The 19,889-nt window shown below is 47.4% G+C and overlaps 18 non-coding genes and 3 pseudogenes across 18 annotated transcripts; 8 read left to right on the top strand and 13 right to left on the bottom strand.

Annotated features, from left to right (window-relative positions):
- Window positions 1-648: 648 nt before the first annotated feature.
- LOC134982894 (U1 spliceosomal RNA) lies at window positions 649-811 on the bottom strand. The gene has a single exon (XR_010191524.1). It is a non-coding gene; the product is annotated as a U1 spliceosomal RNA (small nuclear RNA).
- A 152-nt stretch (window positions 812-963) lies between these two features.
- LOC134982635 (U1 spliceosomal RNA) lies at window positions 964-1,127 on the bottom strand. Its single transcript, XR_010191312.1, has one exon. It is a non-coding gene; the product is annotated as a U1 spliceosomal RNA (small nuclear RNA).
- A 698-nt stretch (window positions 1,128-1,825) lies between these two features.
- Window positions 1,826-1,961, bottom strand: LOC134982209 (U1 spliceosomal RNA; annotated as a pseudogene).
- Window positions 1,962-2,113: 152 nt separating this feature from the next.
- LOC134982846 (U1 spliceosomal RNA) lies at window positions 2,114-2,277 on the bottom strand. Its single transcript, XR_010191505.1, has one exon. It is a non-coding gene; the product is annotated as a U1 spliceosomal RNA (small nuclear RNA).
- Window positions 2,278-5,505: 3,228 nt separating this feature from the next.
- Window positions 5,506-5,669, bottom strand: LOC134982815 (U1 spliceosomal RNA). Its single transcript, XR_010191478.1, has one exon. It is a non-coding gene; the product is annotated as a U1 spliceosomal RNA (small nuclear RNA).
- A 670-nt stretch (window positions 5,670-6,339) lies between these two features.
- Window positions 6,340-6,502, bottom strand: LOC134982843 (U1 spliceosomal RNA). The gene has a single exon (XR_010191503.1). It is a non-coding gene; the product is annotated as a U1 spliceosomal RNA (small nuclear RNA).
- A 152-nt stretch (window positions 6,503-6,654) lies between these two features.
- LOC134982571 (U1 spliceosomal RNA) lies at window positions 6,655-6,818 on the bottom strand. Its single transcript, XR_010191255.1, has one exon. It is a non-coding gene; the product is annotated as a U1 spliceosomal RNA (small nuclear RNA).
- Window positions 6,819-7,513: 695 nt separating this feature from the next.
- Window positions 7,514-7,655, bottom strand: LOC134982258 (U1 spliceosomal RNA; annotated as a pseudogene).
- Window positions 7,656-7,807: 152 nt separating this feature from the next.
- Window positions 7,808-7,971, bottom strand: LOC134982597 (U1 spliceosomal RNA). Its single transcript, XR_010191279.1, has one exon. It is a non-coding gene; the product is annotated as a U1 spliceosomal RNA (small nuclear RNA).
- A 671-nt stretch (window positions 7,972-8,642) lies between these two features.
- Window positions 8,643-8,805, bottom strand: LOC134982273 (U1 spliceosomal RNA). The gene has a single exon (XR_010191004.1). It is a non-coding gene; the product is annotated as a U1 spliceosomal RNA (small nuclear RNA).
- Window positions 8,806-8,957: 152 nt separating this feature from the next.
- On the bottom strand, window positions 8,958-9,121 carry LOC134982582 (U1 spliceosomal RNA). The gene has a single exon (XR_010191265.1). It is a non-coding gene; the product is annotated as a U1 spliceosomal RNA (small nuclear RNA).
- Window positions 9,122-9,792: 671 nt separating this feature from the next.
- Window positions 9,793-9,955, bottom strand: LOC134982913 (U1 spliceosomal RNA). Its single transcript, XR_010191542.1, has one exon. It is a non-coding gene; the product is annotated as a U1 spliceosomal RNA (small nuclear RNA).
- A 144-nt stretch (window positions 9,956-10,099) lies between these two features.
- Window positions 10,100-10,215, top strand: LOC134982358 (U5 spliceosomal RNA). Its single transcript, XR_010191060.1, has one exon. It is a non-coding gene; the product is annotated as a U5 spliceosomal RNA (small nuclear RNA).
- A 270-nt stretch (window positions 10,216-10,485) lies between these two features.
- On the top strand, window positions 10,486-10,601 carry LOC134982403 (U5 spliceosomal RNA). Its single transcript, XR_010191101.1, has one exon. It is a non-coding gene; the product is annotated as a U5 spliceosomal RNA (small nuclear RNA).
- Window positions 10,602-10,875: 274 nt separating this feature from the next.
- Window positions 10,876-10,991, top strand: LOC134982395 (U5 spliceosomal RNA). The gene has a single exon (XR_010191094.1). It is a non-coding gene; the product is annotated as a U5 spliceosomal RNA (small nuclear RNA).
- A 275-nt stretch (window positions 10,992-11,266) lies between these two features.
- LOC134982438 (U5 spliceosomal RNA) lies at window positions 11,267-11,382 on the top strand. The gene has a single exon (XR_010191134.1). It is a non-coding gene; the product is annotated as a U5 spliceosomal RNA (small nuclear RNA).
- Window positions 11,383-16,762: 5,380 nt separating this feature from the next.
- Window positions 16,763-16,836, bottom strand: TRNAN-AUU (transfer RNA asparagine (anticodon AUU)). The gene has a single exon. It is a non-coding gene; the product is annotated as a tRNA-Asn (tRNA).
- A 1,298-nt stretch (window positions 16,837-18,134) lies between these two features.
- Window positions 18,135-18,298, top strand: LOC134982487 (U1 spliceosomal RNA). Its single transcript, XR_010191179.1, has one exon. It is a non-coding gene; the product is annotated as a U1 spliceosomal RNA (small nuclear RNA).
- Window positions 18,299-18,449: 151 nt separating this feature from the next.
- LOC134982971 (U1 spliceosomal RNA) lies at window positions 18,450-18,591 on the top strand (annotated as a pseudogene).
- Window positions 18,592-19,282: 691 nt separating this feature from the next.
- Window positions 19,283-19,446, top strand: LOC134982686 (U1 spliceosomal RNA). The gene has a single exon (XR_010191361.1). It is a non-coding gene; the product is annotated as a U1 spliceosomal RNA (small nuclear RNA).
- A 152-nt stretch (window positions 19,447-19,598) lies between these two features.
- Window positions 19,599-19,761, top strand: LOC134982961 (U1 spliceosomal RNA). The gene has a single exon (XR_010191577.1). It is a non-coding gene; the product is annotated as a U1 spliceosomal RNA (small nuclear RNA).
- The last annotated feature ends 128 nt before the right edge of the window (window positions 19,762-19,889 follow it).

The raw sequence follows: 19,889 nt of genomic DNA, 5'->3' as shown, positions 1-19,889 counted from the left end.
GCTGCTCAGGCACATCTCTGTCAAGTTAAGGAGATTCAACTGAGGCAGCACAAGGTAACTCTCATCTGGGGACAACAACTGCAGGGAGAACACATATTTTCAGATGAACATGGGAGGGCAGAAGGCTGCCTAATACTGAAGCACCCCCAAACAACAAACCAAATGCAACAACTAGTGCAAGCATTCCTGGGGGAAGTTCTGCAGAAGACGGATTTGCATATGGTAATGTCATCCAAGCAGTGGGTCAAAGTTGGCTTCAACCCTCGTCTGCATATGAAAACAGAAAAGGGGCGTGCAGGGCATGGTGGCCTTTTGCGGCGCTTGTCTGTCCCCTAGTTTGCATTAAACACCTCCACCCTCCTTCGGTGTGGGGCTCATGTTGGCTATGCCCCAGCCCCTGAAGCATTCAAGCTGATTTCTTGCAGCAGCTGGGCACTGTAACAGCTCCAGAGCTGCTCTGTAAGGCAAGTAAAAGGGTGTGGGCCCTGCAGCACTACCTGTAGTTTGCATTGTGCATTGGAAGGCACAAAGTAAGCAGACGGGAGGAGAAGTCAGGATAGTGCACAAGGGTATAGAAGGGAGCGGCTGAAGAAAAGAGAAGTGGAAACAGACAGCAAACTAGGCTGGAGAGAGACCTGAGACAAAGAGATCTGAATTATACGAGAGCCGACCAGGGGAAACACAAATTATGCAGTCAAGTTTCCCACATTTGGGGAAATCGCAGGAGCAGCACACCCAGAGTACAATGGGTGAGCCTTGCCCTGGGAGAAGCACCTTCATGATCATAGTATCTCACCTGGCAGGTAAGTAGGAGTTGGGCTAGAGCTGGGGAGGGTCGCTGCTCGGTTACCCCCCTGTAAAGTGAAGGAGATCCAACTGAGGCAGCACAAGGGAACTCTCGAAAGAAGAACAAGGCTAAAGGAAAATCTGAGACAAAGAAATCTGACTTTTACCAGAGCTGACCAGAGGAAAGCACAAACACAGTCTCCCACTACCACAAATAATGCAGTCGAGTTTCCCACATTTGGGGAAATCACAGGGGTCAGCATACCCAAAATGCAATGAATGAACCTCACCCTGGGAGAAAAATCTTCATGACCATGGTATCTCCTATGCAAAATAAGTATGATTTGGAATAGGGCTGGGGAGGGCCGCTGCTCATGCACATCTCTGTCAAGTAAAGGAGATTCAACTGAGGCAGCACAAGGGAACTCTCATCTTGGGACAACAACTGCAGGGAGAACATATATTTTCAGATGAACATGGGAGGGCAGAAGGCTGCCTAGTACTGAAGCACCCCCAAACAACAAACCAAATGCAACAACTAGTGCAAGCATTCCTGGGGGATGGCCTGCCGCAGATGGATTTGCATATGGTGATGTCATCCAAGCAGTGGGTCAAAGTTGGCTTCAACCCTCGTCTGCATATGAAAAGAGAAAAGGGGCGTGCAGGGCATGGCGGCCTTTTGCAGCGCTTGGATGACCCCTAGTTTGCATTACACACCTCCTCCCTCCTTCGGTGTGGGGCTCATGTTGGCTATGCCCCAGCCCCTGAAGCATTCAAGCTGATTTCTTGCAGCAGCTGGGCACTGTAACTGCTCCAGAGCTACTCTGTAAGGCAAGTAAAAGGGTGTGGGCCCTGCAGCACTACCTGTAGTTCGCATTGTGCGTTGGAAGGCACGAAGTAAGCAGACGGGAGAAGTCAGGATAGTGCGCAAGGGCATAGAAGGGAGCGGCTCAAGAAAAGAGAAGTGGAAACAGACAGCAAACTAGGCTGGAGAGAGACCTGAGACAAAGAGATCTGAATTATACGAGAGCCGACGAGGGGAAACACAAATTATGCAGTCAAGTTTCCCACATTTGGGGAAATCGCAGGAGCAGCACACCCAGAGTGCAATGGTTGAGCCTTGCCCTGGGAGAAGCACCTTCATGATCATAGTATCTCACCTGGCAGGTAAGTAGGAGTTGGGCTAGAGCTGGGGAGGGTCGCTGCTCGGGTTCCCCCCTGTGAAGTGAAGGAGATCCAACTGATGCAGCACCAGGGAACCCTCGAAAGAAGAACAAGGCTAGAGGAAGTTCTGAGACAAAGAAATCTGACTTTTACCAGAGCTGACCAGAGGAAAGCACAAACACAGTCCCCCACTACCACAAATAATGCAGTCGAGTTTCCCACATTTGGGAAAATCACAGGGGTCAGCATACCCAGAATGCAATGAATGAACCTCACCCTGGGAGAACAATCTTCATGACCATGGTATCTCCTATGCAAAATAAGTATGATTTGGGATAGGGCTGGTGAGGGCCGCTGCTCAGGCACATCTCTGTCAAGTAAAGGAGATTCAACTGAGGCAGCACAAGGGAACTCTCATCTGGGGACAACAACTGCAGGGAGACCACATCTTTTCAGATGAACATGGGAGGGCGGAAGGCTGCCTAATACTGAAGCACCATCAAATATCAAACCATGGCCCTCATTCCGAGTTGATCGCTCGCAAGGCGATTTTAGCAGAGTTACACACGCTAAGCCGCCGCCTACTGGGAGTGAATCTTAGCTTCTTAAAATTGCGACCGATGTATTCGCAATATTGCGATTACAAACTACTTAGCAGTTTCAGAGTAGCTTCAGACTTACTCGGCATCTGCGATCAGTTCAGTGCTTGTCGTTCCTGGTTTGACGTCACAAACACTCCCAGAGTTCGCCCAGACACTCCCCCGTTTCTCCGGCCACTCCTGCGTTTTTCCGGAAATTGTAGCGTTTTTTCCCACACGCCCATAAAACGGCCTGTTTCCGCCCAGTATCACCCATTTCCTGTCAATCACATTACGATCGCCGGAGCGAAGAAAAAGCCGTGAGTAAAAATACTTTCTTCATTGTAAAATTACTTGGCGCAGTCGCAGTGCGAATATTGCGCATGCGTACTAAGCAGAATTTCACTGCGATGCGATGAAATTTACAGAGCGAACGACTCGGAATGAGGGTCCATATGCAACAACTAGTACAAGCACTCCTGGGGGAAGGTCTGCAGCAGACGGATTTGCATACGGTGATGTTATCCAAGCAGTGGGCCAAAGTTGACTGGAACCCTCATCTGCATATGAAAAGAGAAAAGGGGCATGCAGGGCATGGCGGCCTTTTGCAGTGCTTGGATGACCCCTAGTTCGCATTAAACACCCCCACCCTCCTTTGGTGTGGGGCTCATGTTGGCCATGCCCCATCCCCTGATGCATTCAAGCTGATTTCTTGCAGCAGCTGGGCACTCCAGAGCTGTTCTGTAAGGCAAGTAGAAGGGTGTGGGCCCTGCAGCACCACCTGTTGTTCGCATTGTGCGTTGGAAGGCACAAATTAAGCAGACGGGAGGAGAAGTCAGGATAGTGCGCAAGGGCATTCTTTTCTCTTAGTCCGGGGGCAAGGCTTCAAAATGGGGTCTGCAACGGAGGAGACACAGGGGGCGTGGTCACAGCAGCTTTTCTCTACAGTCTGCACCAGCAGGAGCCTACACCATTTTTTATGATCACGCTGAACTGCAGTGCGACTGCAATTACAGCATGGTCAAGAAGGGAGGCGTCATGCTGGGTGGCCATGCCCTGTCACTGTGCAGGAGCCAGCACCGCTCACACACTAGTCCCCGGGTGCAGCCCCCAACCCCGGGACACCCGGAGCAACAAAATGTAGATTCAGGCCACCAGGCCACGCCCCTACCTATGAAACCATGCCTCCTTTTTACCATTGCGCTGTTTATCTGCGCGCACTGCATTACAATCTCCCTCGCCACCTCTCTGGGTGTCACCAGTGATAGTGACACCTCTGCCATGCTTGTAGCAGCTGGTCCTAAGATCTACGCCTCAAGCCCTGAGTGTTTGCCCTTGTGACTTGTTGATCATCATAGCGAAGCAGATGCTTACAGAAAACTGCAGGGGCTTAGATTGAAAATAAAAAAAATTGATGGGTATAAGGTAGAGAGGAGCGGGTTCGGTTCTCCGAGAACCGAATTCCCCACGAACTCCACGTGGTTTACACTGGTCCGAGGCAGGCTCGGTTGTTCCCGCCTGACTTGGAAAACCTGAACAAGGGAAAATGTCATCATCCCGCTGTCAGATTCTCGTGAGATTCGGATTCCATATAAAGAGCTGCGCGTTGCTGCCATTTTTACTCGTGCATTGAAGAGAGAGCGGAGAGGACGTGGCTATGTTCTCTCAGTGGAAATCTCAATATCAGTGCTCAGTATCAGTGGTTACTTATTGCTGCTCAGTAATACTAGTAGTGTGTCTCTCCTGCTCAGTGTCAGTTCTCAGTAGTATCCTCATCAGTGCTCAGTATCACTGCTCATTGTCTTGTGCTGCATTGTGGTGCTCAGCATACTACAGTACATTACTAATAGTCCAGTGCTGCATCTTGCTGCTCAGTGTCAGTTCTAGTATCCTCATCAGTGCTCACTATCACTGCTCATTGCATTGTGGTGTTCTGTATACTACAGTAACATAGTAATATAGTATATATAGAGGAGCGGGTTCGGTTCTCCGAGAACCGAATTCCCGACGAACTCCACGTGGTTTACACTGGTCCGAGGCAGGCTCGGTTGTTCCCGCCTGACTCGGAAAACCTGAACAAGGGAAAATGTCATCATCCCGCTGTCGGATTCTCGCGAGATTCGGATTCCATATAAAGAGCTGCGCGTTGCCGCCATTTTTACTCGTGCATTGAAGAGAGAGCGGAGAGGACGTGGCTATGTTATCTCAGTGGAAATCTCAATATCAGTGCTCAGTATCAGTGGTTACTTATTGCTGCTCAGTAATACTAGTAGTGTGTCTCTCCTGCTCAGTGTCAGTTCTCAGTAGTATCCTCATCAGTGCTCAGTATCACTGCTCATTGTCTTGTGCTGCATTGTGGTGCTCAGCATACTACAGTACATTACTAATAGTCCAGTGCTGCATCTTGCTGCTCAGTGTCAGTTCTAGTATCCTCATCAGTGCTCACTATCACTGCTCATTACATTGTGGTGTTCTGTATACTACAGTAACATAGTAATATAGTAACATATAGTAACATAGTTTTTGAGGTTGAATAGAGGCAAATTGCCCATCGTGTTCAACCTGTTTTAAGTTGTGATGATTCTACATACTTGCTGAATAATGTTTTATGACTAGTTAGCTACTATAACTCATGTTACCCCCGGATTAACCATGTTGATATTTTAAGTATTATAACCTTGGATAGCTTTTTCATTCAGAAATGTATCCATTCCATTTTTAAATCCAATTACAGAGTCCGCCATTACCACCTTCCCTGGCAGGGAATTCCACATCCTGATTGCCCTAACAGTGAAGATCATAGTATCTCACCTGGCAGGTAAGTAGGAGTTGGGCTAGAGCTGTGGAGGATTGCTGCTCGGGCACCCCCTGTCAAGTGAAGGAGATCCAACTGAGGCAGCACAAGGGAACTCTCGAAAGAAGAACAAGGCTAGAGGAAGATCTGAGACAAAGAAATCTGACTTTTACCAGAGCTGACCAGAGGAAAGCACAAACACAGTCCCCCACTACCACAAATAATGCAGTCGAGTTTCCCACATTTGGGGAAATCACAGGGGTCAGCATACCCAGAGTGCAATGAATGAACCTCACCCTGGGAGAACAATCTTCATGACCATGGTATCTCCTATGCAAAATAAGTATGATTTGGGATAGGGCTGGGGAGGGCCGCTGCTTAGGCACATCTCTGTCAAGTAAAGGAGATTCAACTGAGGCAGCACAAGGGAACTCTCATCTGGGGACAACAACTGCAGGGAGAACACATATTTTCAGATGAACATGGGAGGGCAGAAGGCTGCCTAATACTTATGCACCCCCAAACAACAAACCAAATGCAACTACTAGTGCAAGCATTCCTGGGGGAAGGCCTGCAGCAGACGGATTTGCATATGGTGATGTCATCCAAACAGTGGGTCAAAGTTGGCTTCAACCCTCGTCTGCATATGAAAATAAAAAAGGGGTGTGCAGGGCATGGCGGCCTTTTGCGGCGCTTGGATGACCCCTAGTTCGCATTAAACACCTCCACCCTCCTTCGGTGTGGGGCTCATGTTGGCTATGCCCCAGCCCCTGAAGCATTCAAGCTGATTTCTTGCAGCAGCTGGGCACTGTAACAGCTCCAGAGCTGCTCTGTAAAGCAAGTAAAAGGGTGTGGGCCCTGCAGCACTACCTGTAGTTTGCATTGTGCGTTGGAAGGCACAAAGTAAGCAGACGGGGAAGTCAGGATAGTGCACAAGGGCATAGAAGGGAGCGGCTCAAGAAAAGAGAAGTGGAAACAGACAGCAAACTAGGCTGGAGAGAGACCTGAGACAAAGAGATCTGAATTATACGAGAGCCGACCAGGGGAAACACAAATTATACAGTCAAGTTTCCCACATTTGGGGAAATCGCAGGAGCAGCACACCCAGAGTGCAATGGGTGAGCCTTGCCCTGGGAGAAGCACCTTCCTGATCATAGTATCTCACCTGGCAGGTAAGTAGGAGTTGGGCTAGAGCTGGGGAGGGTCGCTGTACGGGCACCCCCCTGTCAAGTGAAGGAGATCCAACTGAGGCAGCACAAGGAAACTCTCGAAAAAAGAACAAGGCTAGATGAAGATCTGAGACATAGAAATCTGACTTTTACCAGAGCTGACCAGAGGAAAGCACAAACACAGTCCCCCACTACAACAAATAATGCAGTCGAGTTTCCCACATTTGGGGAAATCACAGGGGTCAGCATACCCAGAATGCAATGAATGAACCTCACCCTGGGAGAACAATCTTCATGATAATGGTATCTCCTATGCAAAATAAGTATGATTTGGGATAGGGCTGGGGAGGGCCGCTGCTCAGGCACATCTCTGTCAAGTAAAGGAGATTCAACTGAGGCAGCACAAGGGAACTCTCATCTGGGGACAACAACTGCAGGGAGAACACATATTTTCAGATGAAAATGGGAGAGCAGAAGGCTGCCTAATACTGAAGCACCCCCAAACAACAAACCAAATGCAACAACTAGTTCAAGCATTCCTGGGAAAAGGTCTGCAGAAGACGGATTTGCATACGGTGATGTCATCCAAGCAGTGGGCCAAAGTTGGCTGGAACCCTCATCTGCATATGAAAAGAGAAAAGGGGTATGCAGGGCATGGCGGCCTTTTGCGGTGCTTGGATGACCCTTAGTTTGCATTAAACACCTCCACCCTCCGTCGGTGTGGGGCTCATGTTGGCTATGCCCCAGCCCCTGAAGCATTCAAGCTGATTTCTTGCAGCAGCTGGGCACTGTAACAGCTCCAGAGCTGCTCTGTAAGGCAAGTAAAAGGGTGTGGGCCCTGCAGCACTACCTGTAGTTTGCATTGTGCATTGGAAGGCACAAAGTAAGCAGACAGGAGGAGATGTCAGGATAGTCCACAAGGGTATAGAAGGGAGGGGCTTAAGAAAAAAGAAGTGGAAACAGACAGCAAACTTGGCTGGAGAGAGACCTGAGACAAAGAGATCTGAATTATATGAGAGCCGACCAGGGGAAACACAAATTATGCAGTCAAGTTTCCCACATTTGGGGAAATCGCAGGGGCAGCACACCCAGAGTGCATTGGGTGAGCCTTGCCCTGGGAGAAGCACCTACATGATCATAGTATCTCACCTGGCAGGTAAGTAGGAGTTGGGCTAGAGCTGGGGAGGGTCGCTGCTCGGGCACCCCCCTGTCAAGTGAAGGAGATCCAACTGAGGCAGCACAAGGGAACTCTCGAAAGAAGAACAAGGCTAGAGGAAGATCTGAGACAAAGAAATCTGACTTTTACCAGAGCTGACCAGAGGAAAGCACAAACACAGTCCCCCACTACCACAAATAATGCAGTTGAGTTTCCCACATTTCGGGAAATCACAGGGGTCAGCATACCCAGAATGCAATGAATGAACCTAACCCTGGGAGAACAATCTTCATGACCATGGTATCTCCTATGCAAAATAAGTATGATTTGGGATAGGGCTGGGGAGGGCCGCTGCTCATGCACATCTCTGTCAAGTAAAGGAGATTCAACTGAGGCAGCACAAGGGAACTCTCATCTGGGGACAACAACTGCAGGGAGAACACATATTTTCAGATGAACATGGGAGGGCAGAAGGCTGCCTAATACTGAAGCACCCCCAAACAACAAACCAAATGCAACAACTAGTGCAAGCATTCCTGGGGGAAGGCCTGCAGCAGATGGATTTGCATATGGTGATGCCATCCAAGCAGTGGGTCAAAGTTGGCTTCAACCCTCGTCTCCATATGAAGAGAGAAAAGGGGCGTGCAGGGCATGGCGGCCTTTTGCGGCGCTTGGATGACCCCTAGTTCGCATTACACACCTCCACCCTCCTTTGGTGTGGGGCTCATGTTGGCTATGCCCCAGCCCCTGAAGCATTCAAGCTGATTTCTTGCAGCAGCTGGGCACTGTAACTGCTCCAGAGCTGCTCTGTAAGGCAAGTAAAAGGGTGTGGGCCCTGCAGCACTACCTGTAGTTTGCATTGTGCGTTGGAAGGCACGAAGTAAGCAGACGGGAGAAGTCAGGATAGTGCGCAAGGGCATAGAAGGGAGCGGCTCAAGAAAAGAGAAGTGGAAACAGACAGCAAACTAGGCTGGAGAGAGACCTGAGACAAAGAGATCTGAATTATACGAGAGCCGACCAAGGGAAACACAAATTATGCAGTCAAGTTTATCACATTTGGGGAAATCACAGGGGCAGCACAACCAGAGTGCAATGGGTGAGCCTTGCCCTGGGAGAAGCACCTTCATGATCATAGTATCTCACCTGGCAGGTAAGTAGGAGTTGGGCTAGAGCTGGGGAGGGTCGCTGCTCGGGCACCCCCCTGTCAAGTGAAAGAGATCCAACTGAGGCAGCACAGGGGAACTCTCGAAAGAGGAACAAGGCTAGAGGAAGATCTGAGATAAAGAAATCTGATTTTTACCAGAGCTGACCAGAGGAAAGCACAAACACAGTCCCCCACTACCACAAATAATGCAGTCGAGTTTCCCACATTTGGGGAAATCACAGGGGTCAGCATACCCAGAATGCAATGAATGAACCTCACCCTGGGAGAACAATCTTCATGACCATGGTATCGCCTATGCAAAATAAGTATGATTTGGGATAGGGCTGGGGAGGGCCGCTGCTCAGGCACATCTCTGTCAAGTAAAGGAGATTCAACTGAGGCAGCACAAGGGAACTCTCATCTGGGGACAACAACTGCAGGGAGAACACATATTTTCAGATGAACATGGGAGGGCAGAAGGCTGCCTAATACTGAAGCACCCCCAAACAACAAACCAAATGCAACAACTAGTGCAAGCATTCCTGGGGGAAGGCCTGCAGCAGATGGATTTGCATATGGTGATGTCATCCAAACAGTGGGTCAAAGTTGGCTTCAACCCTCGTCTGCATATGAAAAGAGACAAGGGGCGTGCAGGGCATGGCGGCCTTTTGCGGCGCTTGGATGACCCCTAGTTCGCATTACACACCTCCACCCTCCTTCGGTGTGGGGCTCATGTTGGCTATTCCCCAGCCCCTGAAGCATTCAAGCTGATTTCTTGCAGCAGCTGGGCACTGTAACTGCTCCAGAGACGCTCTGTAAGGCAAGTAAAAGGGTGTGGGTCCTGCAGCACTACCTGTAGTTTGCATTGTGCGTTGGAAGGCACGAAGTAAGCAGACGGGAGAAGTCAGGATAGTGCGCAAGGGCATAGAAGGGAGCGGCTCAAGAAAAGAGAAGTAGAAACAGACAGCAAACTAGGCTGGAGAGAGACCTGAGACAAAGAGATCTGAATTATACGAGAGCCGACCAGGGGAAACACAAATTATGCAGTCAAGTTTCCCACATTTGGGGAAATCGCAGAAGCAGCACACCCAGAGTGCAATGGGTGAGCCTTGCCCTGGGAGAAGCACCTTCATGATCATAGTATCTCACCTGGCAGGTAAGTAGGAGTTGGGCTAGAGCTTGGGAGGGTCGCTGCTCGAGCATCCCCCTGTCAAGTAAAGGAGATTCAACTGAGGCAGCACAAGGGAACTCTCATCTGGGGACAACAACTGCAGGGAGAACACATATTTTCAGATAAAAATCTTGGTCATGCTCTGGTTTCTCTTCAGAACGAACAAATCTTTCGCCTTTTACTAAAGATTTCCGTGGAGAGGAGCAAAACCGAGTTTTATCTCAATTTTTGCATGCCCCATCTTTTTGGGGTTTCTTTTATCGGTTTAAAGATAGAATGAGTGTGCTTTAATGTAAGCTCATTTGCATAGAAATGACAGTAAATGTTTGTTTCTTTTCAAACAGAACTTTCTTGACCATGCTACTTGCTTGAAAGATCTGGGAGCACAAGGAATACAGTACAAACCATGCTTATAGCAAGGAGAAGACAGGTGAGAAATCTGCTTTCTTTCAAATTGGGCGCTCACTTTGATCTGAATGAGGACTGCTGGCACGGCACTCAGGCGACAGGTGGAATCTTGGTCATGCTCTGGTTTCTCTTCAGAACGAACAAATCTTTTGCCTTTTACTAAAGATTTCTGTGGAGAGGAGCAAAACTGAGTTTTATCTCAATTTTTGCATGCCCCGTCTTATTGGGGTTTCTTTTATCAGTTTAAAGATAGAACGAGTGTGCTTTAATGTAAGCTCATTTGCGTAGAAATGACAGTAAATGTTTGTTTCTTTTCAAACAGAACTTTCTTGACTATACTAATTGCTTGAAAGATCTGGGAGCACATGGAAAAGAGTACAAACCATGTTTATAGCAAGGGGAAGCCTGGTGAGAAATCTGCTTTCTTTCTTTCAAATTGGGTGCTCACTTTGAGCTGAATGAGGACTGCTGGCATGGCACTCAGGCGACAGGTAGAATCTTGGTCATGCTGTGGTTTCTCTTCAGAACGAACAAATCTTTCGCCTTTTACTAAAGATTTCCGTGGAGAGGAGCAAAACTGAGTTTTATCTCAATTTTTGCATGCCCCATCTTATTGGGGTTTTATTTTATTGGTTTAAAGATAGAACGAGTGTGCTTTAATGTAAGCTCATTTGCATAGAAATGACAGTAAATGTTTGTTTCTTTTCAAACAGAACTTTCTTGACCACACTAATTGTTTGAAAGATCTGGGAGCACATGGAAAAGAGTACAAACCATGTTTATAGCAAGGGGAAGCCTGGTGAGAAATCTGCTTTCTTTCATTCAAATTGGGTGCTCACTTTGAGCTGAATGAGAACTGCTGGCATGGCACTCAGGCGACAGGTGGAATCTTGGTCATGCTCTGGTTTCTCTTCAGAACTAACAAATATTTTGCCTTTTATTAAAGATTTCCGTGGAGAGGAGCAAAACTGAGTTTTATCTCAATTTTTGCATGCCCCATATTATTGGGGTTTCTTTTATCAGTTTAAAGACAGAACGAGTGTGCTTTCTTGTTAGCTTTAATGTAAGTTTATTTGCATAACAATGACAGTAAATGTTTGTTTCTTTTCAAACAGAACTTTCTTGACCATGCTACTTGCTTGAAAGATCTGGGAGCACATGGAAAACAGTACAAACCATGCAGTATCACAAGAGCCTTTATTTGATCTTTCATGAAGATAGAGCAGAATTGAGGACACGTCAACAATTTCTGCCGAAGGTGGTTCATCTTTCCACATGGTGCCTTTGGCCACTGACACCTTCGTTGAGTCAAAGTCTCTGGCTGTGGTCAGAACTTTGAAAATTTATGTCACCAGAACGGTTCAGATTAGGAAAACAGAGGCTCTGTTTGTCCTGTATGCTCCCAACATGATTGGGTGTCCTGCTTCCATGCAGACCATTATGCGCTGGATCTGTGGTAAGATTCAGCATGCTCATTCCACGGCAGGATTGCCGTTACTGAATTAGGTGAAGACCCATTCTACTAGAAAGGTGGGTTCATCCTGGGCAGCTGGTCGGGGAGTCTCGGCATTGCAACTTTGCCGAGCAGCTATTTAGTAAACACTTTTGCTAAGTTTTACAAGTTTGATACCTTGGCTGATGATAACCTCAAGTTGGGTCATTCGGTGCTGCAGAGTCGTACGCACTCTCCCACCCGTTCAAGAGCTTTGGTATAACCCCATGGTTCTTAATGTGACCGCATCCTCTAGGTCGTATGAGAAAATAGGATTTTAATACCTACCGGTAAATCCTTTTCTCTTAGTACGTAGAGGATGCTGGGCACCCGTCCCAGTCCATACTGTGTCTGCAGTTATTACTTGTGGTTATACACATGTTGTGTTACGGTTCTGGTCAGCTTTTTGCTGCAATTGTTCATGCCGTTGGCTTGTGTTCTGTTGAATGCCACGTTCTGCGGCATGCTTAAGGTGTGAGCTGGTAAGATGCTCACCTTAGTTTAACAATAAATCCTTTCCTCGAAATGTCCGTCTCCCTGGGCACAGTTCCTATAACTGGAGTCTGGAGGAGGGGCATAGAGGGAGGAGCCAGTTCACACCCTTTGAAAGTCTTAAAGTGCCCATGTCTCTTGCGGATCCCGTCTATACCCCTTGGTTCTTAATGTGACCCCAGCATCCTCTACGGACTAAGAGAAAAGGATGCCCTTGTGTACTATCCTGACTTCTCCTCCCGTCTGCTTACTTTGTGCCTTCCAACGCACAATGCGAACTACAGGTGGTGCTGCAGGGCCCACACCCTTTTACTTGCCTTACAGAGCAGCTCTGGAGCTGTTACAGTGCCCAGCTGCTGCAAGAAATCAGCATGAATGCTTCAGGGGATGGGGCATGGCCAACATGAGCCCCACACCAAAGGAGGGTGGGGGTGTTTAATGCGAACTAGGGGTCATCCAAGCACTGCAAAAGGCCGCCATGCCCTGCATGCCCCTTTTCTCTTTTTATATGCAGATGAGGGTTCCAGCCAACTTTGGCCCACTGCTTGGATGACATCACCATATGCAAATCCGTCTGCTGCAGACCTTCCCCCAGGAGTGCTTGTACTAGTTGTTGGATATGGTTTGATATTTGATGGTGCTTCAGTATTAGGCAGCCTTCCGCCCTCCCATGTTCATCTGAAAAGATGTGGTCTCCCTGCAGTTGTTGTCCCCAGACGAGAGTTCCCTTGTGCTTCCTCAGTTGAATCTCCTTAACTTGACGGGGGAGGGGCTGCCCGAGCTGCCACCCTCCCCAGCCCTATCCCAACTCATACTTATTTTACATATTAGATCTCTTGATCATGAAGATTGTTCTCACAGGGTGAGGTTCATCCATTATATTTTAAAATAGGAAGGTACAAATTACATATTTGAATTGCATCTATGTGCTGGATTCAAATGTCCCCCCCCCTTCCTTTCTCAATTGTGCCCGTCAGCAGCTATTCTAAGGTTGCTGCCAATGGGTGTGACACATTAATTTCTTCTGTGGGGTACACTGGACTCCACAAGGATTCACATTGGGGTGTAGAGTAGGATCTTGATCTGAGGCACCAACCGGCTCAAAGCTTTTGACTGTTCCCAAGAAGCTCAGTGCATTCTCCTCTATAACCCCGCTTCCATGAACAGGGAGCTCAGTTTGTAGTTGGTGCTTTCAGTAGCAGGCCAATTAACAGGGTCCTGCCTCAGGCAGCCTATTCTTAGCTATTAATTTTGACAAGAAAAGAAGAACTTGTTTTATGAGAATCTACAAGGGCTGCAGCAGGCTAGGTCTAATAGACATCTTTACTGCAGCTTCATCACTCCCAGCGGCGCTATATACTCCCGTGCCCTGGTTGCTGGGTCACTGCAGCGGAGGCTCCGGTTTCATCCTAAGGTCAGTCACACACACACCACCCTTCCGGATCACGAGGCCGCTGATGAAGGGGAGCGAGGCCGTAGGGGGTGGGCCGTGTGCGCACTGCGGTGGACACTGATTACTGGGCAGCCGCTCCACTAGCCACCAGGTACAGTTAAGGAGCACAGGTCTGGGGGTTTTTCTCCTATATTAACCCAATTTTGTACTGCCCGCAGCGCATTGTGATAGGTAATAGGGCCTGATTCAGGTTGGATTGCAATCACAATAAGCGATCCAACTGCAAAAATTGCTAAGAGCATACGCATGTGCCTGCATTTTCTGCGGCACCCCGCAGAGAATGTGATCGCCTCTGCCTGTCAATCGGGGCGGGGAAGGGGGGGAGAGGTGGGTCAGCAACACTCCATTTCCAAGTCAGGGATGGAGCGGTGCGGGGGCAAGGCTTCAAAATGGGGTCTGCAACGGAGGAGACACAGGGGGCGTGGTCACAGCGGCTGTATGACATCACATTCAGCCGCTGTGATCACAAAAATGGTGGCGGCTTCCTGCGCGCACATACAGTCTGCACCAGCAGGAGCCTACACCATTTTTTATGATCACGCTGAACTGCAGTGCGACTGCAATTACAGCATGGTCAAGAAGGGAGGCGTCATGCTGGGTGGCCATGCCCTGTCACTGTGCAGGAGCCAGCACCGCTCACACACTAGTCCCCGGGTGCAGCCCCCAACCCCCGGGACACCCGGAGCAACAAAATGTAGATTCAGGCCACCAGGCCACGCCCCTACCTATGAAACCATGCCTCCTTTTTACCATTGCGCTGCTTATCTGCGCGCACTGCATTACAATCTCCCTCGCCACCTCTCTGGGTGTCACCAGTGATAGTGACACCTCTGCCATGCTTGTAGCAGCTGGTCCTAAGATCTACGCCTCAAACCCTGAGTGTTTGCCCTTGTGACTTGTTGATCATCATAGCGAAGCAGATGCTTACAGAAAACTGCAGGGGCTTAGATTGAAAATAAAAAAATTGATGGGTATAAGGTAGAGAGGAGCGGGTTCGGTTCTCCGAGAACCGAATTCCCCACGAACTCCACGTGGTTTACACTGGTCCGAGGCAGGCTCGGTTGTTCCCGCCTGACTCGGAAAACCTGAACAAGGGAAAATGTCATCATCCCGCTGTCGGATTCTCGCGAGATTCGGATTCCATATAAAGAGCTGCGCGTTGCTGCCATTTTTACTCGTGCATTGAAGAGAGAGCGGAGAGGACGTGGCTATGTTCTCTCAGTGGAAATCTCAATATCAGTGCTCAGTATCAGTGGTTACTTATTGCTGCTCAGTAATACTAGTAGTGTGTCTCTCCTGCTCAGTGTCAGTTCTCAGTAGTATCCTCATCAGTGCTCAGTATCACTGCTCATTGTCTTGTGCTGCTTTGTGGTGCTCAGCATACTACAGTACATTACTAATAGTCCAGTGCTGCATCTTGCTGCTCAGTGTCAGTTCTAGTATCCTCATCAGTGCTCACTATCACTGCTCATTGCATTGTGGTGTTCTGTATACTACAATAACATAGTAATATAGTAACATAGTTTTTGAGGTTGAATAGAGGCAAATTGCCCATCGTGTTCAACCTGTTTTAAGTTGTGATGATTCTACATACTTGCTGAATAATGTTTTATGACTAGTTAGCTACTATAACTCATGTTACCCCCGGATTAACCATGTTGATATTTTAAGTATTATAACCTTGGATAGCTTTTTCATTCAGAAATGTATCCATTCCTTTTTTAAATCCAATTACAGAGTCCGCCATTACCACCTTCCCTGGCAGGGAATTCCACATCCTGATTGCCCTAACAGTGAAGAAACCTTTCCTCCATTGCGTTCTGAACTTTCCTCCAGTCGCAGCGAGTGACCACGTGTTCTTTTAATAAATAATTCCTCTGATAACTCTTTGTTATGTATCTTTACATATTTGAAGATATTAATAATATCTCCTCTTAGGCACCTCTTTTCTAGTGTATAAATATTCAGCCTAGTAAGTCTTTCCTTATAGTCCAGTACTTTTAGGCCTTTAATCAATTTAGTCTTCAGGATCTCTTACACTTCCATGAGCAGCAGAGTAGTGCAATGGAAGCATGCTGGGCCCATAACCCAGAGGTCGATTGATCGAAACTATCCTCTGCTATGTGCATTTTTTTTTTTATAATTAAAGTAATCAAAAACTGGGATTGATATTTTGGCTCTTTTATTTTTACTTAAAGTACAATAACTTTTATCATTTTAATTTGTTTTAATAGTATATTGACAGCATTGTTTTCTTTAAAAAATCCACTTAATTTTCTTTACCCTATTACTGAAATGGTAATTGACAAAAACAAACTACATTGTCACCAGAAGAGCAATGCAAAATGTACAAGTGATATATGAAAATCATCTTCCATCTTGAATTTCAATGATGCATTGGGACAACAATTTGTGAGAAACATCTTCACCCATAAAGAAAGATTTTCTTAATTCCTTACCTGTGTGCTGATTAGATATCACCTTGTTTTCACATTAAACAGACTTCCCCGTGAGGAAGCAGCAAGGATGCAGTGACGTTTCCTGGTGTCAACCTGTATTATTTCAGTAGACATTGAAATGAGGATGCATCTTTGATGCCTTTCCAATGAAGCAAGTTTATTTCAGTAATAGGTGAAAAACCATTCCTACAAAGGTGTTAATCAGAGACTTGGCTTTGTGGACACTTTTCAGAGAGCAAATTTGTTAGCATAAACATAAAATCAGAAAATGAAGAGCTGTTTAATCACTCAATTGGACTTTTCTGCCAGCATATTTTTTTTTCTCTGCAACCCACTGCTAAATTGTGCTTCCTAGCTGTTTTTTTATAAAATCACTTAATCAAATCTAACTCTGATTACATCAGAGAAGGCCAGGTACCCTACACCATAAGGGGGGTTTTTGAAATTTTGACTTGTCTACTTAAAGATCACCAAAATCTGATTACAAGGTCAATTACATCCCTGGGTGGGATTGAACCACCAACCTTTTGGTTAATAGCCAAACATGCTAACCGATTGCGCCACAGAGACACCTTGCAAAAGTCAATACTGACAAAGGCTAATAATCATTCATCTAGAACGTTTCCTAGAAAAACTTTAAAAAGTCAATAATCTGGAGAATTTTTGTAAGAAACACATTGGTACTTTCCCATGATGAGTGAGTGCTTCAGGATTTCTTGCACTTACATGGGCTATTAACCAAAAGGTTGGTGGTTCAATCCCACCCAGGGATGTAATTGACCTTGTCATCAGATTTTGGTGATCTTTAAGTAGACAAGTCAAAATTTCAAACCCCCTCTTATGGTGTAGGGTACCTGGCCTTCTCTGACGTAGTTAGATTTAATTAAGTGATTTTATAAAAAACAGCTAGGAAGCACAATTTAGCAGTGGGTTGCAGAGAAAAAAATAACATTTTAAACCTACCGGTAATTTTTTTTTCTCGTAGTCCGTAGAGGATGATGGGGACTCCGTAAGGACCATGGGGGATAGACGGGCTCCGCAGCAGACATGGGCACTTTAAGAAAGACTTTAGATCTGGGTGTGCACTGGCTCCTCCCTCTATGCCCCTCCTCCATACCTCAGTTAGAGAAACTGTGCCCAGAGGAGACGGACAGTACGAGGAAAGGATTTTTGTTAATCCAAGGTCAAGATTCATACCAGCCACACCAATCACACCGTATAACTTGTGATATACTACCCAGTTAACAGTATGAAAACAACATAGCATCAGTCCAAGACCGATGAAAACTAACATATAACCCTTATGTAAGCAATAACTATATACAAGTCTTGCAGAAGTAGACCGCACTTGGGACGGGCACCCAGCATCCTCTACGGACTACGAGAAAAAGATTTACCGGTAGGTTTAAAATCTTATTTTCTCTTACGTCCTAGAGGATGCTGGGGACTCTGTAAGGACCATGGGGATTATACCAAAGCTCCCAAACGGGCAGGAGAGTGCGGATGACTCTGCAGCACCGATTGAGCAAACAGGAGGTCCTCCTCAGCCAGGGTATCAAACTTATAGAACTTTGCAAAGGTGTTTGAACCAACTTTGACACACTGCTTGGATGACATCACCATATGCAAATCCATCTGCGGCAGGCCTTCCCCCAGGAATGCTTGCACTAGTTGTTGCATTTGGTTTGTTGTTTGGGGGTGCTTCAGTATTAGGCAGCCTTCTGCCCTCCCATGTTCATCTGAAAATATGTGTTCTCCCTGCAGTTGTTGTCCCCAGATGAGAGTTCCCTTGTGCTGCCTCAGTTGAATCTCCTTTACTTGACAGAGATGTGCCTGAGCAGCGGCCCTCCCCAGCCCTATCCCAAATCATACTTATTTTGCATAGGAGATACCATGGTCATGAAGATTGTTCTCCCAGGGTTAGGTTCATTCATTGCATTCTGGGTATGCTGACCCCTGTGATTTCCCCAAATGTGGGAAACTCAACTGCATTATTTGTGGTAGTGGGGGACTGTGTTTGTGCTTTCCTCTGGTCAGCTCTGGTAAAAGTCAGATTTCTTTGTCTCAGATCTCCTCTAGCCTTGTTCTTCTTTCGAGAGTTCCCTTGTGCTGCCTCAGTTGGATCTCCTTCACTTGACAGGGGGGTGCCCGAGCAGCGACCCTCCCCAGCTCTAGCCCAACTCCTACTTACCAGCCAGGTGAGATACTATGATCATGAAGATGCTTCTCCCAGGGCAAGGCTCACCCATTGCACTCTGGGTGTGCTGCCCCTGCGATTTCCCCAAATGTGGGAAACTTGACTGCATAATTTGTGTTTCCCCTGGTCGGCTCTCATATAATTCAGATCTCTTTGTCTCAGGTCGCTCTCCAGCCTAGTTTGCTGTCTGTTTCCACTACTTTTTCTTGAGCCCCTCCCTTCTATACCCTTGTGCACTATCCTGACTTCTCCCGTCTGCTTACTTTGTGCCTTCCAACGCACAATGCAAACTACAGGTAGTGCTGCAGGGCCCACACCCTTTTACTTGCTTTACAGAGCAGCTCTGGAGCTGTTACAGTGCCCAGCTGCTGCAAGAAATCAGCTTGAATGCTCCAGGGGCTGGGGCATAGCCAACATGAGACCAACACCGAAGGAGGGTGGGGGTGTTTAATGCAAACTAAGGGTCATCCAAGCGCCGCAAAAGGCCGCCATGCCCTGCACGCCCCTTTTCTCTTTTCATATGCAGACGAGGGTTGAAGCCAACTTTGACCCACTGCTTGGATGACATCACCATATGCAAATCCATCTGCGGCAGGCCTTCCCCCAGGAATGCTTGCACTAGTTGTTGCATTTGGTTTGTTGTTTGGGGGTGCTTCAGTATTAGGCAGCCTTCTGCCCTCCCATGTTCATCTGAAAATATGTGTTCTCCCTGCAGTTGTTGTCCCCAGATGAGAGTTCCCTTGTGCTGCCTCAGTTGAATCTCCTTTACTTGACAGAGATGTGCCTGAGCAGCGGCCCTCCCCAGCCCTATCCCAAATCATACTTATTTTGCATAGGAGATACCATGGTCATGAAGATTATTCTCCCAGGGTGAGGTTCATTCATTGCATTCTGGGTATGCTGACCCCTGTGATTTCCCCAAATGTGGGTAACTCGACTGCATTATTTGTGGTAGTGGGGGACTGTGTTTGTGTTTTCCTCTGGTCAGCTCTGGTAAAAGTCAGATTTCTTTGTTTCAGATCTTCCTCTAGCCTTGTTCTTCTTTCGAGAGTTCCCTTGTGCTGCCTCAGTTGGATCTCCTTCACTTGACAGGGGGGTGCCCGAGCAGCGACCCTCCCCAGCTCAAGCCCAACACCTTCTTACCTGCCAGGTGAGATACTATGATCATGAAGGTGCTTCTCCCAGGGCAAGGCTCACCCATTGCACTCTGGGTGTGCTGCCCCTGCGATTTCCCCAAATGTGGGAAACTTGACTGCATAATTTGTGTTTCCCCTGGTCGGATCTCGTATAATTCAGATCTCTTTGTCTCAGGTCTCTCTCCAGCCTAGTTTGCTGTCTGTTTCCACTTCTCTTTTCTGGAGCCGCTCCCTTCTATGCCCTTGCGCACTATCCTGACTTCTCCCGTCTGCTTACTTTGTGCCTTCCA

This window comes from Pseudophryne corroboree (genome assembly GCF_028390025.1).
Source record: "Pseudophryne corroboree isolate aPseCor3 chromosome 12 unlocalized genomic scaffold, aPseCor3.hap2 SUPER_12_unloc_1, whole genome shotgun sequence".
Taxonomy (NCBI): Eukaryota; Metazoa; Chordata; class Amphibia; order Anura; family Myobatrachidae; genus Pseudophryne; species Pseudophryne corroboree.
Note: the sequence above shows the minus strand (reverse complement) of the source record. Positions and strands in the feature narration are given on the sequence as shown.